Source organism: Hemicordylus capensis, chromosome 3, assembly GCF_027244095.1.
Source record: "Hemicordylus capensis ecotype Gifberg chromosome 3, rHemCap1.1.pri, whole genome shotgun sequence".
In the NCBI taxonomy this organism is placed as follows: Eukaryota; Metazoa; Chordata; class Lepidosauria; order Squamata; family Cordylidae; genus Hemicordylus; species Hemicordylus capensis.
Genome location: NC_069659.1, coordinates 329,993,291 through 330,012,991, shown reverse-complemented (window position 1 = coordinate 330,012,991; position 19,701 = coordinate 329,993,291).

Sequence of the window (19,701 nt, the reverse complement as noted above, 5' to 3'; positions counted from 1 at the left end):
TTGTGGCTTCTCTGCGTGTAGTTTCCATTACATACATTTATGTAGCATGTTTTAGAGCAGGGATGCCAGACTGCGGACCTCCAGCTGTCGTTTGCCTACCACTCCCATCATCCCCAATCACAGTGGCCTTAGCCAGGGATGATGGAAGTTGCAGGCCAACAACAGCTGGAGCTGCAGTTTGACACTCCAGTTTTAGAGTGCACACTCAGTTCATATGGGGCATTGCTGAGTCTCACCATGGCCCACCATGAACTGAGAGTGTACCACTCATCAGCCTTCTGTGGCTGTGTACTGCAGAAGAAGACCAGTCTTGGTGAGCAAGCTGTTTTCAAGCTGCTCTTCTCATTGAGGAACCCCCAATAAGTTTTCCGAAAACACAGAGAAAATGTAGATAAAATTCTTCAGATAAAATAGTCCTCACATTACTGTCAAATATAAATACCTGTGGATAACTCTAGCCCGCTGCTGGAGAAACTCACCCTTTACAGGCAAAATTGTCCTCATGTTCCCTGAAAGCAGGAGGAGGTCACAGGACTGGTTCTTCCACACATTCAGCACTGCCCTGTGCAGACAAATGTTGAAAGCAAAGATATTCAGAGGTGATAGCCAGCAGACATTGACATAGGGTGTGGCTCGAGGGTGCAATCCCTCTCTGCCCTTGACATGTTCAGTGAACATGAGGACCATTTGTCTGAAAAGGGTCAAGGGGAGGGAAGGGTGAATTGATTTGGGTACAAAAAGATTTGTACCCAAATCTACCTGTTTTGAGCGATTTGTGGACAAAACAAATCACCCCTGTGCTAGCTGGCCAGATTCAGTTCCAAAACAAATCGCCCAGATTTCAGACCTGAAAATTTTGTAGATTCAGACCTTCATTTTGTGGCCATCTCTCTTATTGTCTCAATTTTGTGTAAGGAAATTTTTTTGAAAATCCTGCCCTCCCAAGGTTCAGATTGGTGACTTACAGTGTGCAACAATTGGCTGGCGATTCCCCTCTGGTTCCAGATTGGCTTGTTTCCATTCAAATCTTGTGTTGCCAGGGTCAAATCTGGCTGACCCTGCAATGGTTGGGGAAGGGTCAAAGAAGGGACAAGAGTGGGGGGAGTTCAAAGAAGGGATTTTCAAATGTACTTAAGGAGGCAGGCAACCACCATTCTGCTGAGAGAGAGAGAGAGAGGGGGGGGGAGCTTTGCCTTGCCCTGCCCACCTGCTGCCTGGAGTGGATTCTCTGCTCTTTGTTCCTGCTTTCCTGATTGAGGAAAAGAGAAGAGAATTTTTTTACCCCTGCTGCTGAGAGAATCACTGCCTGCAGCTGCTGTCTGTGCAAATCGATTTGGGTACAAAACTATTTGAACCTGAATCTACCTGTTTTGGGAGATTTGGGGACAAAACAAATTGCCCCTGTGCTAGCTGGCCAGATTTGGACCCAAAACAATCGAATTGAAAAAATCAATTCGTGCACATCCCTAGTCAAGAGTCCCCAGAACAGTTTGAAAACAAGAGGTAGTGGGAAGTAATCAACAGATTACATGCAACAGCAGCATGTATCAAGCTTCATATCAAATGGTATTCTATCTTGTAACATTCAGTAGTAATTAGTATATGACAGCTGAAAGCTTAAAGGATTTTATACTTCAGATCTGCCAAAATAAAAACAACTGATGCTAACCAGTCAACATATTCAAATTTGAGAAACTTGTGTTGATAAAGATAGCACTCAATATGCATATTTTGAATTTTGCATCACCAATATGCATTCAACATTTCAAACAGTGAAATGGGAAAATCTGGTGAATTCAGTATGTCTGCAAATGTTCATTTGAGCTCTAGATGACATTTTCTTCATTCCCACTAGATATTTACCTGGGCTCCAGAGTAAGCTTTTAGCAAACAGCAGAGAAACCCATGTATATGCATTTTGCGAGGGCAATGAGTTACATATTACCATATAAATCTGTTGTTTTCAGAAACTCATTAAGTTGCAAATCTCATTGTTATTCAACTTCCAGTAAGTAGCACATTATTCCTAACGTTTGAACTCTTCTAACATACAACAGGAATAATAACAATCAAATCTACTTGCTCATTTTTTAACTTACGATCTTCACAGAGTCAATATGAACAGACTAGGAAAGATAATTTTAATTAGTAAGAAGCCCTGGTACATAATTTGTAGTTATTCAGAGTCTATATTTTGCTACATGTAGGACTTTGCTGCAAACAGGACTTGAAAGCTTCAGCAGGAGAACTCAAGGATATGTTGATCAGCTACGTACTAATCGGCCACACTCGTTACCCATGCAGAAAAGTTGTTCCTCTTGCCAACAGCTCCTGTCCTAGAAAAAAATTAATATTCATTAGAACTGCCATAGCTGTCTAGTGAAATTAATCAGTACATCATAATTAGCGAGGGCTTTGCACATTTTTAGCACACATCTTAATCATTCTTAGAAAGTGATCTAAAGAATTTAGAAAATTGGAAAGGGAACATGCTATGCTGCTCTCTGTTTATAGCAAGGGGGTTATCCCTCTGAATAAACAGACTGTCCCCATGCTTTTATTTAAAAGCCATTCCCCAGTGTTGTGTCAAGCTCTTGAGTGAACAGGAGACACAGGACAGGACTATGCAGATAGGAAAGGCTTGATGTTAATGGAAGTGACTGTATGGCAGAAGGCAGGAGAATAGATAGCTAGATAACAAGAGATCAGTAATGCTGTGCCCTCTGTCTAAGCATTAAACCAGATGCATGTCATTTGGGCTTACATTTGTTTCTTAATTAAAACAGCAACCCCAGGGATTGGGACACAGAAGGAGGTGGGATTCAACCCATTCCTCTTGAGTCACCATCCATGCTGACACAAAATGTCCCCCAGGCCCCAAGAAGAAAGCTTTCACTGGTGTCAATGGAAGCTCCCTTTCAGGGGCTTGCACATGTCAGGATTGCAGAGTGAAATGAAAGGGTTACATGCCCCCTCCCCGCATGCTGAAGTCCTGATCCTGATTGGGGCAGCTCATGGCTGCAGTTTTGATGAAGAAAAAATGCTAGCATAAATGACACATTTAGCATTACATCAGGTTTTGCCCTTAGGCCCTGTCCAGCTCTCCAAGAAGAAATTCATCCCTGTCAATGTAATGTGGATAACAGTGAGTGCTGCATAAGTGAATGTTCCATTCCTGCCTGGTTGCTCTCTGAAGGATAGGTGCCATGGGTCTCCCATGCCTGGCTAGCTCCCCAGGTGTTTTTCTTTCCCTCCTCCTGAGCAGATTGTCCTTGAGTCATGACAATAATCATTTGAAAACCCAAATTAGATCGTTTCCAAGCACTTTTCAAGGAATGAATGGAGGCTGCGTAGCAGCAGTACTGTCTGCATTGTTCTCCAAAATGTGATTACTGTTTAGTTAATAATAAACAGGTTGCTCTGATCTGAAATGTCTGCTCATCCTTTGATTTTTAGTAGGGCAATTGAATTTTAATTTTGGCTAATTTTAGTAGGGCAACATGAGGCTGCTAGCACATCTCTCCAACATCCACGGATCTGTTCTGACACTGAATCATTTTGTTAATTTAACATTTTGAATTCATGCAACTTATTATTGCATTAAAATCACTGCAATTTACTCTCCAATAGGGTCTGACATGAATCTCTCTCATCTAGCCATTCTGAAATAATTTTTGTTGACTCTTTGAGGCTGTTTCTGAACATAGAAAACAAACAATTTTTTGAAACCATCATTCCATTTAACGAAGCAACTGAAAGCCCCAACATGGGACTCTAATGCTGAGGATTCTGAAAGGAAAATGAGGTGGTGTTCATAACCTTGTAAGTTTTCACCCACCCAGGATTCCTTGCATTTTATGTAGCTGCCTGAGAATAATTCATGTGTGTTAATTTGATTTATACAGTAATGTTGGTGTTCGATTACAATAAGATATGACTTAAGATTTCTCCCTCTCTCACAACACTAGAATCAGAGGTCAACCCATGAAACTGAAGGCTGGGAAATTTAGGACCGACAAGAGGAAGTACTTTTCCACACAGTGCATAATTAATCTATAGAATGCTTTGCCATGGGATATGGTGATGGCCACCAGCTTGGACGGCTTTAAAAGAGGCTTAGACAGATTCACGGAGGACAGGTCTATCAGTGGCTACTAGTCTAGTGGCTGTGGGCCACCTCCAGCCTCAGAGGCACAATGTCTCTCAATACCAGTTGCAGGGGAGAAACAGAAGGAGAGGGGGGCGTGCACATACCTCTTGCCTGTGGACTCCCCAGAGGCATCTGGTGGGCCACTGTGTGAAACAAGATGCTAGACTAGATGGGCCTTGTGCTTGATCCAGCAGGGCTGTTCTTATGTTCTTATGACTTCTGTGTGTACTACTGAGTCAGATACATTGTAACAAGTGAAGTTTACTTGACTGGCTGGTTCTACCTTTGTCGGTTTACAGATCATCGTTTTGAAAAGCTTAGGGTTTGGGTGGAATCCTGAACTGTCCAGTGAGAAGGGTCCACAGCAAAGGGTCCTGTCCAATAAACTAAAGCAGAAGGAATTCTGTAGGTAAAGGATTTGGCCAATCAATTTAAAAGGTGACAGCTGGGCTAGTAATTGATTGGCCTATCTGAACATACCTGAGGAAGGAGTATAAAAAGAAGGATCAAGCAGGTTCACTGAGAGCCAGCTAGGGTATCAGAGAGCTCTGAAGGAGGAAGAGCTGGAGAGAACCAGCAGTAGGAAGAAGGTAGCACAGGGAGAAGAGCACAAGGGTAGACACTGAAGAGCTGGTCACTGTGGTGTTTTTGGTTAACCCATTCTTTGATCCAGGCCAACTTTTGAATGGGGCTTTAGTTATGTGCATTCCAGTCCTGGAGTAGAGGTGGGGCTAACAAACAGCCAGCAGCAAGAGCATGGAAAAGCAGTCTGCACTTGCCTCTCTGCACAGATAAAGATAGATAATATCTATTTTATTAAACCAGGCCTGCTCAACTTAGGCCCCCCAGCTGTTTTTGAACTAAAACTCCCATACTCCCCAGCTACAGTGGCCAGTAGCCAGGGATTATGGGAACTGTAGGCCAACATCTGCAGGATGGCCAAAGTTGGGAAGCCCTGCATTAAACTATTAATATTCCATTCTACTGCCTTGTCCTTGCATACCACAACTCTTTCATTTGGATTCTACATGCACTAGGTTGAGGGAGAACAGGAAGGCTGACTCTGCTGAAGATACCTTCAAAAGTGTCTGGCTGGAGTACCTCAGCTATGGAGCTTTATTCTTTTATTTATCTTTACACTTATATCCCGCTCTTCCTCTGAAGAGCTCAGAGCAGTATACATGGTTATTTTTATCCTTACAACAACCCTGTGAGGTAGGTTAGGCTGAGAGATACATGACTGGCCCAGAGTCACCCAGTGAGTTGGGTTGGTCTTGTAATAGCAAGCATGACTTGTCCCCTTAGATAAGCAGGGTCTGCCCTGGCTGCATTTGAAAGGGAGACTAGAAGTGTGAGCACTGTAAGATATTCCCCTCAGGGGATAGAACCACTCTGGGAAGTGCAGAAGGTGCCAAGTTCCTTCCCTGGCCTCTCCAAGATAGAGTTGAGAGAGATTCCTGCCTGCAACCTTGGAGAAGCTACTGCCAGTCTGTGTAGACAATATTGAGTGAGATGGACCTATGGTCTGACTCACTATATGGCAGCTTCTTATGTTCCTATGAGTTTCACGTTTGAATCGGGATTCAAACTCGGGTCTTCCTGGTCCTAGTCCAACACTCTAACTGCTATGCTATGCTGCCACTGCACCTTCAGGAAGCATAGTACTTGAGGGAGCAGTTGAATAGCAAAGGTACCTCATTTTCAGGGAGCCTGGCCATTAAGGGGTGGCCAACAGCCACCACAGAGTGACGAGGGATCATCTTGCTCTGAATGAAAGAGAGAAGAGAGAGACACAAACTGGGGAGCTGCTACTGCCCAGCTCCCATGTTCCAAATGAGATGGGTCCTCCCTCTCCCAACTGCCACCACAGATCTACCTAAGAATCAACTTTATCTAAGGGGAGAAGAGAAGGAAGAAGTGAGCCTAAAGAACTCAGCATCCAAAGAAGTAAACATGTTGCTTGGTGGGTGATTCTTTATTGAAGCTTTTATGTAAACCACTTTGGTGGGGGGAGGGGTGTTCACCTGAAAAGGAATATATACATGTCAAAAATAAATAAACTGGCCAGCAACAAAGTGGCGAGCCAGACTGGGCAACCAAGAAGACTGAAGGTGGGAATCAGCTAGGGAAGAATTGGGAGGCATGGCTAAGGTGAACTCTCACAGGGTGGTGGGAAGAGATATTAGTGAAAGATGGGGATGAGGCTTTTGTGCCTGAGAGAGAAGGCAAGGCTGCCTGACTCAATAGCTAACACTTGCATTTTGAGGCTTGTGTCCCCAACATGCTTGAGTGAGTGAGTGAGTGAGTGGGTGGGTGAGTTAACTTATGGAGTGAAGAAAGGGAATCAGGACCAGGGTTTTGGTAGGGATAAGGACTAATTCCATTTCACCCAAGCTTTGTAACTGGACTGTGGTTTCAAATTTTTCAAGGTCTTCATTTTTAAACTGTTTGATGTTGTTGTAAACCACCCAGAGACAGAAGTTTGGGGTGGTCTACAATTCTGAAAAATAGATAGATAGATCCCTTCAGAATATATATCTATTCTCTAAGGTGTACCTGTGGCTAATCCTGTGCGTGGCATCTCTTGTGAGGATTCACAAGCAGAAGCACCGTGGTGATTGGGTAGTGGAGATTCCATATGCAGATAGGGAGAGGAGCCTGTGGCACCGTGGTGATTGGGCAGTGGGGATTCCATATGCAGATAGGGAGGAGGAGCCTGTGATAATTAAGGACAGTTGGAATGCAACTGTTACTATTTGGAAGATGTTCTTGATTGTAGAGGAGAGGAATCTATATAAATAAAAGGCTAGTGGGCAGGGGTCTGTGAAGAGAGGGGTTGTGAGGGAGGAAAGAGCCCCTTCAGGAGAAGGAGGCTTCTGTTGTGTGGAATAGATGAGGAAACAAGATGAACAAGATCTGTTAACTCAGGAAGGGGTGGGGCGAGAGAGAATGGGAAGAAAGGAAGAAGGACGGGCCTGAGCCTGTCAGCAGCCTGAGGGGAACAAGTGGCCATGGTGGTGCCTATTGGCAGCAAGGAAGGGCTCAGTCGACCACTGTTGCTGTTTGGGGCTACCGAGGCCATTGGCGGAAGCAGGCAGGCAGGTAAGGGACGGGACCAGGCCTGTCAGCGGCCTGAAGGGAATGAGCGGCCTTGGCAGTGGAAGGGTCCAGTCAGTCTCTGCTGCTGCTGCTGCTGCTGCTGCTTCTGTAGGAAGGAGCAGGAGCACGGCTCAGTTGAGGGTGGGAAGGTCTCTGGGGACAGGGGGCTTCAGCTTGGCCAATAGGTGCCAGCAATGCTGCAGCCGCGAGCAAGTACTAGTGTGCAGATGCGCTGCGCAGGTTAAGCTAATTTTACATTTATTTCTTATTTCAGAAATGATCCCATTTTCTAATCATGCAGCTAAAAGATTTATTCTTTTTAATTACTCTTTTAATAAATAATACCTTGTTATTACCTCCACAGCAATTAATCTCTCTGCATATGGTGCCATGCCTACACCAAAACATCACTAATCACAAGGGAGGAAATTCATCACGGTGATTAGGTGTCTGGTGGCTACTCAGATTGGTGGCAGTGGGCAGGTTACAGAGTGTCCCACTGGGTATTGATAGGGTGTTCCTTCACACTGCTCTTGAGGACCTTCTTTAACTAAAAATGCTATAATGTTAGCTTTAGTGAAATTGCACAATATACTTCATAAATAATATGGACCCTCTTAAGAGGTGTTTCCCCCACACCCTCATTCTTTTTCGGTCACTGAATCAAAGAAAGCTGGGTAAAGGCAGACTATAATTCAACCAAACATTTTCTTAATGTTCTATTTCTTAGAGAACAGAAAAAGGGTTGAGACAAACTGTTCCCAAGTTATGCAATGTAAACAATTCAAACTAGGAAAATTTCCCTGAATGGGTTTCCTGTGAATGCGTTTGTAACTCTAACCAACTTTTGTCTCACAGGATAGCCAGAAGTTATCATTTCTCTCTAGAGTGAAAAGGGGCAAAATTGTCACGCATTCAGTAAGCTATTGGATGTGGCTAATGACCTGCATTTCGCTTGATGTAGAAGCTTATTATAAGGCCATAAGAAAATAAGAATTGGCTTGGTAGATCATAAAATCTGGCACGACTGTCTTCTAACCATCCTAACCTGCCCCACTCCCCAGGACTAACTCTGCCATGAAGCAGGCCACGTCAGGTGGTGGACTGGGAGGGGGGGCAGTTCTCAGGGACAGCATGGCAGCCCACCCAGCACCTCCTCCATGGCGCCAGTATTTTACATCTTCTCTGCAAAATGGAAAGAATGAAAGAAATAAAGAACTGGGAATCTGTTTTTAGTGGAACAAGATAACAGGAAGGAAAGAGAGGAGTGCCCTTTGGTACTCTTCTTGTGGCAGGAAAATGTAATGGGCTGGCAGTTCCATTTCCTGAAGTCATCAGAGGATGACTTCCCTGATGTTGTACCCATAACTTGTTTCCAACATCCAGCCAGATTTCTTTGAAAGAACAAAGAAGCAGGGCATGAAGGTGATGTCCTTCCCATAATATTTATCCACAACATCTAATAAATTACCCATTATTAGACTGGAAAGGCTTATGCTTTAGTGACAAAAACCTGTAGGAGTCTGAAGAATTGGTAGAAAATTCAAGGTAAAAGGGTGGGGAGTGGGTGTTCAGTAGTGATTTTATCTACCAAGTATCAATGGCAATTAAAAACAAAAACACTGTAGCTATGGATTATCCTGAAGCCCAGGGATGGTTGACACCACAGAATAGCATTTCCATTGCAGTATTATTCCCCTGGATTGCACTATATGGATTTTTAAATACAGACCTTACAAGGGCAGTACTGCAGAAAATAATAGGAATATACTCTGCAGGTGTTTATTTCACAGGTCCAAGGAATGGGTAAGCAGTATTGCCTTCTGGACAAGGAAAATATATCGGTATGGACAGTAGAACAAAGCTTTTCATACTCTTAACAATCCAGAGCAGAAATTTGGAAACAGCAGTGTTACTACAGATTTATTTGACTAGTCATGATTGTGACTCCAGTTGTCTGAATACTCTAAAGTTTAGTTACTGTGCCCTGAAAGCATTGATCCCCACAACTGGGAAGGGGTGCTTATTACTTCTGGGTCCCTCTCCCACCCCAGTGTCTATCATTCTCAGTAGGCTATACTGAGGTTCACCAGCTCACCACTTAGAAGGTGCCTCTATGCTAGGGATGTGCAAGCCGACCCGCTTTGAGCTCGGCTCAACATAGAGCCGGCCCGGTTTGGGTGTTCTGAGTTCAAAACGCACCAACCCAGTTCTAAGAACCAGCTCATGGACTGACTTAGGTATACTTGTAAAGGGGAATCCAGCGAGGGAAGGGAATTCCCTAGTAATGCATGGTGGGGGTGGGGGAGAAAGGCTACATTTTACCTTTAATATTCATGTGGTGGGAATAGTAGAGGTGGCCCAGTGGTGGCAGCAACATCGGCACCGATGGCAGCAAATCTCCCCACCGGCCTCCCAAATGACAGCCCAGGCTGCAGCTGGCCCAGGCTGTCATTTGGGAGGCCAACGAGGAGGATTGGAAGAGCCCCTGCCACAAATGTTGCTGCTGCCACTGCCACTGCCGCTACTGCTGCCTCCACTGCCCCCACCACCCCAGTGACTGAAAATTAAAGGTCAAATTGGCCTCTCTGCTGAACATTTGTCATTATTATATTATAGTCAAGCCAAGGAGATCCTCAAACAGAGAGTCTTGGACACTGAATATCAAAACAATGTAAGTTCCATCCCGGAGACCATAATAGGGAACCTTGGTTACTTTAACTGGGAACCTGCTAGCTAGCTATTGTCCCTCTCTTTAACAAGCCATCACAGGGTTTTCCTCAGAACAAGATATGATGCCTTACTATCAGCAGTTTTATCTGGAAAGTTTTTTAAAACCCGCTTTGGCCAGTCGGTTATGCCCCTGTGCTCAGGTGAGGTTGAATCTGTCCACCATGTGCTGCTGTTTTGTCTTTTTATAATGATAGCCAGTGCAGTCTTATATCTCCCTTTCTATGATGCTTTCCTGGCTGGATTGCTGCATTTTACACCACATTCCTTCTTGCAGATAAGAAAACCACCACCTACAAAGTTGCCCAATTTTTGTGCAGCTGCTGTTAAGATCCATCAACAGCTAACCTCCAACCCTTCTTTTAGATATTGTTACATGAGGCTTCTATGTTGGTGTATTCTGTATGATTTACTTCTTATTTGAACCAGTCTCACAGCCAGCTCACACATCCCTATTCTGGTACCCAGTTACCAGAGTTGGTCTAGGAGTGGAGAGGCCCAAGTTCAAATTCCCACTCAGCATGATGTTCATGTGGGGGATATTGGGCCAATTACTCTCTCAGCATAACCTGTCTCACAGGTTTTTCTGGGAGGATAAAATGGTGGAGAGAACCCCACTTAGAATGAAAAATGGGAGAGAAATAAAACTAATTATTTGATGGTGTCACTAAGGGCAAATGAAGTCAGTTCAGAGTGACATCATACCTGACAGGTTTGTTGGAAGGATCAAATGGTTGAGAGAACATTTTATGCCATGCTGACCTCTTTGTATGAAAACTGGGATAGGAATATATCTAATTTTGAGATGGTGTCAATAAGGACAAATGAAGTCAGTTCAGAGTGACAGCAATGCTTTCCAAAGAGGGGCACTTTCTGATGCTGCCAAAAATGTTCACATAATAGAAGGAGCACATTTAGCTGAGCCCTAATTTGAACAGCTGTAGCATGTCCATTAACTCACTGGAAGTGAATGTTAATGAAAAGGGTAAACCAAAAAGCTTTGTGCTGCAGCTAGTAAATCACTGAGTGTAACTAGGTTTCCAGAGCAACTGGTTTTATAAAGTACGCTTGTAGTGTCAGCTTTAGCAGTGGACTTGAGGTATTGGTGGAGGGTCTTTTTGCCCTCCATAAATGATATGTGCTCAAAACAAGTGGCATAATATTTCAGAAAGGTGGGGCAGAGGGAGAATGGACAGTTGAGAGACAAGAAATTCATTGGATGGATTAAGGATCTTACAAAAAGATCATAAAGGTTTCTCTGTTACAAAATGGACTGGAGCAGAACCAAAATTTAACACAAAATTTAAATTTTAGCAACATTTTTCAAATTGCCTTTTAGAACGTGGCATTGACATTAGAACCTGACATTCACAAATTTGACATTGAGAGTCCTTTTAGCATCTTAAATCATAATTCCTTCTTTCATTAATTTTAAAGCAATAACATCAAGATTCAGCCTGTCCCTCTGAGAGATCAAGCAACCTGCCTGTCCAAGGGCCTGGATGCTACTCATTGGTGGGGGGTGGGATACTATAAGGATTATTTGGAGCCACTACTGAGAACTCACCAGGTACAGTTTTTCAACCAGGTCTAAATCCACCGAGCAGTAGCATTATCTAGCCCACCTTTTACCAACTTGTTAACAATGATATCATTGGAGACCTTGTCAAATGTTTTGCTGAAATCAAGATACACTGTGTCCACAACATTCCCATTATCTACTAAAGGAGATGAGTTTAGTTTGCCATGAGTTGCTATGTGCCTTTATAGCTTGCAATTGGCAGTGATGGGGCATGACAGATCTTCTTGAGAAGGGCATTTCACAATAACAGCACAAGCACAGAAAAAGCCCATGGTCACCACCAACACACCCATGGTCACCACCAACACACTACAGAGCAGTGGTTAGTGTGTTGGACTACAACTGTAGAGACTAGGACAGGAAGCCTGAGTTCAAATCTCCATCCAGCCATGAAACTCACTGTGTGATCCTGGTCTCGTTATATATCTTTCAGCCTAACTTACCTGACAGGGTGCTTGTGAGGATAAACATAGCTATGAAAATATTGAAGTAGGCGTCTTGGAGGAAGAATGGAATATAAATGTAAGGAGAGACAGAGAGAGAGAGAGAGCTTAATGTGTTCTACTCCTGGGCTTTGAAAAATGGCAAATTATGATGTTACTGTTCATTTTGAAGAGAAAGTGGCGTTTGGTGCAGTAGCAGCAGCACTAAGGTCTAAAGAGAGGACATTTTGCATCACTGTCAAGCAAAGAGAGGGCATGGTAAGTTTTCACTTTTTGTTTTCATTTTTGCCAAGTTAATGAACTAAATCCATGACAGAAACATCTGGCCAATGAGTACAAGTTGCCACCAAAAAAAAATTTCAAGTGCTATGCTTCATGTGGAGTATTCCAAGACAGAAAGGCAAGGTGCCTTTGACAAGGTGCCTTATGCAGCTTAAACATAACAAAGCCAAGTGTCTCCATCAGTGGAATGCAAAACTAGAACCTGACAATGGTTGCAGGGGGCATAATAACATTCAGCCATTCAGAATAATGCACTCTATGTAAAAGATGGAATAAGGGACTCCCAAAGGAGCAAGATAGCAAAGCAAATAGGGCTCCTCATAGAAAGCAGCTACTCCTAGCATTCTGACTGAATATGGGAGATTTAAAAATGCTAATGAAAGAAAAGAAGTTAATGAGGTACAGTATGGAAGATCTTATAGGGAGCAAGAGGAGTGACAAGTGGTTGCAGCAGATGTACTCTAAAGGCTCCCAGTGGCAGCCAGATAGTCACTGGTTAACAAAGACAACCATAAGTTGACAGGCAGCTCTTTCGTTAACCTTCAAACCAACACCCAAAATGAAATCCAAGCAGCATCTCTTGGAAAGTGAACACTGTCTCTACAGCAAGACAAAAAAAAAAATCCCTTAGTCACCTTTCTTCTTAAGATGCTTGCTCCCACTTCTAATAGAGCAATTGTGTTTCCATGAGGGGGAAAACTTGTAACAGGTCATTCTCATAAGAACATAAAAACAGCTCTGCTGAATCAGGCCCATGGCCCATCTCGTCCAGCATCCTGTTTCACACAGAGGCCCACCAGATGTCGCTGGAAGCCTACAGGCAGGAGTTGAGGGCATGCCCCCTCTCCTGCTGTTACTCCCCTACAACTGGTACTCAGAGGCAACCTCCCTCTGAGGCTGGAGGTGGCCTATAGCCCTCCGACTAGTAGCCGTCGATAGACCTCTCTTCCATGAAGTTATCCAAACCCCTCTTAAAGCCATCCAGGTTATTGGCTGTCACCACATCTTGTGGCAGATAATTCCACAAGCTGATTATGTATTATAGTTTGGAGAGATCCTTTTGGAGCTCCTACCAATCAGTTTTGGATTTCACTACCTGAAAGAGTTTGGTATCATCTGCAAATCTGGCCACCTCGCTGCTTACCCCTACTTCTAGATCATTTATGAATAAATTAAAAACCACCAGTCCCAGTATAGATCCCTGGGGGACCCCATTTCTTACTTCCCTCTATTGTGAAAGCTTTCCATTTATCCCTACCCTCTGTTTCCTGTCTTTCAACAATTTAGCAGTCCATACATGTACTTGTCCCCTTATCCCATGACATCTAAGTTTTCTCAGGAGTCTTTGATGAGGAACTTTGTCGAAAGCTTTTTGGAAGTCCAGGTATACTGTGTCAACTGGATCACCTTATTCACACACTTGTTGACACTCTCAAAGAACTTCCAAAGGTTTGTTAGTCAAGATTTCCCTTTGCAGAAGCCATGCTGGTTCTCCCTCAGCAGGGCCTGTTGTTCTATGTGCTTTACAATTTTATCCTTGAGGATGCTTTCCATCATTTTGCCTGGAAGAGATGTTCAGGTAACCGGCCTGTAATTTCCTGGATTGCCCCTGGATCCCTTTTTGAAAATAGGGGTTATATTTGCTACCTTCCATTCCCCCGGTACAGAGCCTGATTGTAGGGATAAGTTATATATTTTCGCAAGGAGGTCGGCGATTTCATATTTGAGTTCTTTAAGGACTCTTGGATGGATGCCGTCTGGCCCTGGCGATTTGCTGGTCTCCAATTTTTTCAGACAGTTTAGAACATCAACTCTTGTCACTTCTATCTGACTCAGCTCTCTAGCCTCTGTCTCCAAGAAGCCTGGTTCAAGAACAGGTATATGCTCAGTATCCTCTGCCTTGAAGACATTTGCAAAGAACTCATTTAGCTTCTCTGCAACTTTCATATCCTCCTTAATAATCCCTTTCACTCCTGCATTGTCTAACAGTTCAACCACCTCCCTGGCAGGTTTCCTGCTTCTGATATATTTAAAGAAGTTTTTGTTATCCCCTTGATGCTTTTAGCTAAATGTTCCTCAAACTCTCTTTTTGCCTCCCTTATTGTCACCTTGCATTTCTTTTTGCCAGAATTTGTGTTCCTTTCTATTCTCTCATTTGGACAGGCCTTCCAATTTCAGAAGGAAGTCTTCTTCTCCTTTATGGCTTCCTTGACGTTAACTGTTAGCCATGCTGGCATCCTCCTGATCTTAGTGATACCTTTCCTCCTTTTTGGTATACATTCTAACTGGGCTTCTAGTATTGTGGTTTTGAGTAAACTCCATGCATTCTGGAGTGAAGTGACTCTCCTGATTCTCCCTTTCAGTTTTCTTTTCACTGTACTCCTCATTTTGGAGAAGTTTCCTCTTCTGAAATTCAAAGTGTCTGTGTTAGACTTCCTTCCTGATTCTCTTCCTGCATGTATGCTGAATTTGATCATACTGTGGTCATTATTCCCTATGACCACCTGCAGTGGAGCAGAAGTTGGAAAACCTGGGTTGCAAAGTTTGTGTGGAACATCAGAACCCACTCCTGCCCTGCTGCTCCAGAGCAGGGCTACCCTGTTGGGAAACCCAGCTTAAAACCCAGCTTTGATCACGGGGTGGAGTGCCAACCACCCACAGATCCTCACCTTGCTCCTTTGTCATGTCAGGTTGGTCCAGAATAAATCAGGCATCATCCATGATTTGATTATGAATGAAGAGGATGACCTGGTATGTATCACAGGACTTGTCTGGGGGAGGCTGATGGCCCAGTCTGGTCCCAGCATCTCCCTCCAGGGTTTTCTGTCGAGGAAAAGGTGAGGAGAAATGGGTGGGGAAGGGAGGTAGAGTGGTTGTGGTTTATAATAACATTTTCCTTACTAGGATCCTGTCAAAGTGTCTGACCATATTTAATGAGTGTACTTAAGACTGGGGACCAGGGATAGACTGGAACTTCTGTTGGTGTACGCATCATCTGCTGTCCAATGGAGTGCCTAAGTGAGATGGTGGACTTGGTCTTGGTCTTGGTCTTGGTCTTGGTCTTGGTCTTGGTCTTGGTCTTGGTGCTGGAGCTCCCCAGGCTTGTGGAGGGGGAGACTTCAATGTTCACTTCAGGACCAATTTGTCCAGGGCAGCTCAGGAGTTGATGGCAAGAGGTTGGTGGCCACGTGCTTCATCTGGACTTTTACTTTGATCAGAGTGGTGTTCCATGGGTGGGGACTCCTGTGATTTCCCCATTGTCAAAGACAGACCACCATCTGTTTAAGATTGGACTTACAATCACATCCCACTTCCATGGGGGTGAGGGGTCTATTAGATGGTCCAACCAAGAAGGTTGTTGGATCCAATAGGATTCCAAGAAGAAAGAAATCCTTGACAGGATTTAGTGTTCACTGTGCCGGTGATTCTGTTGATGCCCTGGTGGAGAATTGGAACAGCAAACTCACCAGGGCAGTAGACATGATTACTTCTAAGCATTCTCACTGACCTGCTTCAAAACTGGCCCCTTGGTATACCGAAGAACTACAGGGGCAGAGGTGGCAAGGTAGATGACTGGAGAACAAGTGGAGAAAGACTCAACTCGAATCCAACAGATTGCAACAAAGAGTGTATTTAAAGATCTACGCTCAGGCAATATGTGTGGCAAATAAGCAATTCTTTTCTGCCAGTATTACATCTGTAAACTCACATCTAGCAGAGTTGTTCAGGGTTGAGGGGGCTAGTACATGCCCCTCCTCCCTTGAATCCAAATTTGGAACCATCAATTACCGGACGTGAAATTTTAAATGAATTCTTTGTGGATAAAATCTCATCAGTTTCAGTTTGCAACTCCTGAAGTTGTGAACAAGCTGCTTGGAATAGTGTAGCCTACCACCTGCTCTCTTGACCCTTGTCTGACATGGCTTATGCTGTCTGTTGGGGGGTGTGGTGTTGTAGAAGGTTTGGTAGATATTCTAAATGCTTCTTTGAGGGAGGTAAGGATCCCTCCTTGCCTAAGGAGGCAATCATTAGACCTCTTCCAAAGAAGCCTGCATTGGATCCCTCAGAGTTAAGCAACTATAGGCCTATCTTCAACCTTCCATGGTTGGGCAAGCTAATTGAGAGAGTGGTGGCCTCCCAGGTCCAGGCAGTCTTGGAGGAAACTGATTATCTAGACCTATTTGAAACTGGCTTTCAGGTCGGCTATGGGGTGGTGACCATCTTGGTCGACCTGATGGATGATTTCCAATTAGGAATTGACAGAGGGTGTGTGGCTCTGTTGGTTCATTTGGATCTCTTGGTGGCTTTCAACACTATCAACCATAATATATATTCTGCAGAGTCAGAGGGGGTTGTGGGTGGGAGGTGCTGCTTTGTAGGGGCTCCTCTCCTATATTCCAGATGGTGTTGCTTCAAGACTGTTGCTCTTCAAAACCTGAACTTTTATATGGTGTCCTTTGGGGATCCATATTGTCTCCAGTGCTTTTTAAGATCTACTTGAAACTGCTGGATGAGATCATCAGAAGATTTGGTGCAGGGTGTTAGCAGTATGCTAGTGACACACAAATCTATTTTTCCATGTCAGCATCATCATGAGGAGAAGGCCTAACCTTCCTAAGTGCCTGCCTGGGGGTGGTGATGGGCTGCATGAGGCATAACAAACTGAGACTGAATCCAGATAAGACAGAGGGACTTACTGTGTGGGGTCAGACCTCAGGATATGATTTTGATCTGCAGGTTGTGGATGGGGTCACACTTCCCTAGAAAGAACAGGTATGCAGTCTGGGGGTGCTTCTGGATCCAAACCTCTCCCTGATGATCCCAGCTTTGCCCGTTTCTTGAAATAAATGACCTCAGAACAGTGTTACATCTGCTGGTAACCTCCAGCATTGACTACTGCAATCTGCTCTATGTGGGGCTGCCTTTGTACATAGTCCAGAAACTGCAGTTGGTAGAGAATGGATCAATGGTCTGACTCAGTATGAGGCAGCTTCCTATGTTCCTATGTAAAGAGGCAGCCAAGTTGGTCTCTAGGTCATCTTGGAGAGACCATATTACTCCTATAATAAAAGAGCTACACTGGCTACTAATAGGTTTCCTGGCAAAATATAATGTGCTGGTTATAACCTATAAAGCCCTAAACAGCTTAGGACCTGGGTATTTAAGAGAACATCTTCTTTGCCATGATCCCCACTGCACATTGAGATCATCTGGAGAGGTTCATCTGCAGTTGCCATTGGCTTGTCCAGTGGCTATGCAGGGACTGGCCTTCTCTGTTGCTGCTCCAAGGCTCTGGAATGTTCTCCCTGCTGAAATAAGAGCCTACCCATCTCTGACAACTTTTTTAAAAGTCTCAAAAGGCTTATTTTTTCACCCAAGCTTTTTAATTGGACTGTGGTTTTAAACTATTTTAAGGTATTCATTCTTTCTGTCTGTCTGTCTTTCTGTCTTTCTTTCTTTCTTTCATTCGATTTTTATACCAACCTTCCAAAGTGGCTCAAGGCGGTTTACAATTAAAACAAAACCATTAAAACCTATAACAGTTAAAACAGATATATAAACAATATAAAACATCAATTAACAATTAAAATATCATAACGAACAATCAGAACAATTTTAAAAAACCATGAAAACCAGGTTACAGCATTAAAACAATTAAAACTAATTAAAAACCCTGGAAGGCAAGGCCAAACAGTTAGGTTTTAAGGGCTCTCCTGAAGGTCAATAAAGAATTCAGATTGCGGATTTCTGCTGGGAGTGCATTCCACAACCCAGGAGCAGCTACAGAGAAGGCCTGCCTCTGAGTCGCCACCAAACGAACCAGTGTAACTGGAGACGGACCTCCTCAGATGGTCAGATTTTTAATCCTCCTCAAATTTTTAATCTCTTTTGTGTTGTTGTAAACCGCCCAGAGACAGAAGTTTGTGGGCTGTATACAAGTGCCACTTAAAGAATGGCCAGGCACCCAGGAACTGCAGGATAGCTGTGGGAAGCCTCTCGGCTTCCCATGCAATGTATTGTAGGGTACTGGAGGACTTCCTCCTCTAGAACCCCTAGTATTCAGTTGTGTGGGTGCACAGCGTGGCAGAGCTCTAACAAGCATTTGATCATGTGTGGGAGGCAGGGATTTTGATCGTGGGAATAGCCTCCTTAAGTGGACATCTGTGGTTTGCATTAACTTCAAAGACCAACATCTATGAAGTTAAAGTGCCATCTAGTGGATTCTTCCGAAAGAACCACTTCAAATGTATTTGCCTATAGTGTGTATACTTTTTCTTGTCTGTATAAAGCTGCCTTACACAATGCCTGATCAGGTCGTAGTCAAATAGAATACAATGTCTGTCTCCATACAAAAGGCAAATTAGAATGTGCCAGACAGCAGTCCCGAGTTCTCCCAGAAGACAGCATCTGTCTGCAGAGGCAATCACTGTACCCAGGGAGAGTTTCTTTCCTAGATTTGGAATGTTGGCCACCCAGCATTCTAAACCACATGCCAAAACTATCCCTATGCAGATACTACATTGTACATGCATCGAGTAGTCTTTATACATGTTTTTGTGTGCATCACTGTAGAAGCATTCATTTTCAAAGAGAATATGAGTACAGGCCTCCTCAAATGCAAGGTACTGATAGGAAATGTACTATTGTACATGCATTGAGCACAATGTGTGGATAACAGTACATGCTGTTTACATGTGTGTGGAACATAACATGTGAATAGGGCTACAGTGTTTGCCTCTGCACATAAATGCTGTACTGAAGGAGATTGCGAGCCCTTTGGGGACAGGAGACCATCTTATTTATGTATTATTTATTTTTCTATGTAAACTGTTTTGAGAACTTTGGTTGAAGAGCGGTATATAAAGATTTGTTGTAGTAGTAGGAACAGGAGGAGGAGAAATGGGGGGGGCTGTTGGAGTGTTTTGACACTGGGCAGGGGGGCCATGGCTAGCCAACACAATCCTGTTCCCCTCAACCTAAGTACAGTGGTTCCCATACTATGCAAAGGATTTCCCATCAAAGCAAGAGGCACACATGCTCCTTGCAAGCCCCTGTAAAGCACCCCATGCATCTTGTGGAGGCAGGGCTGCTGTATCTATCCGTCTATCGATCTATCTATTGATCTATCTATCGATCGATCGATCTATCAATTTACTTAACATATTTTTATACCACCCAAAACTTGGGTCTCTGGGCGGTTTACAATTAAAATAAATTAAACAATTAAAATCATTTAAAACATTAAACCAATTAAACAATTGTATGCCTACTAAACCTGCAAAAATGCAATTTTTGTACTCCCATTGAGAATGATGGGAGTACCATCAGAATGGCGTCGCAAGGCTTAACAGGCATGCAGCAGACCCACTTCTACAAACTGCATGGGCGTGCTTTACAGGGACTCCCAAAAAGTG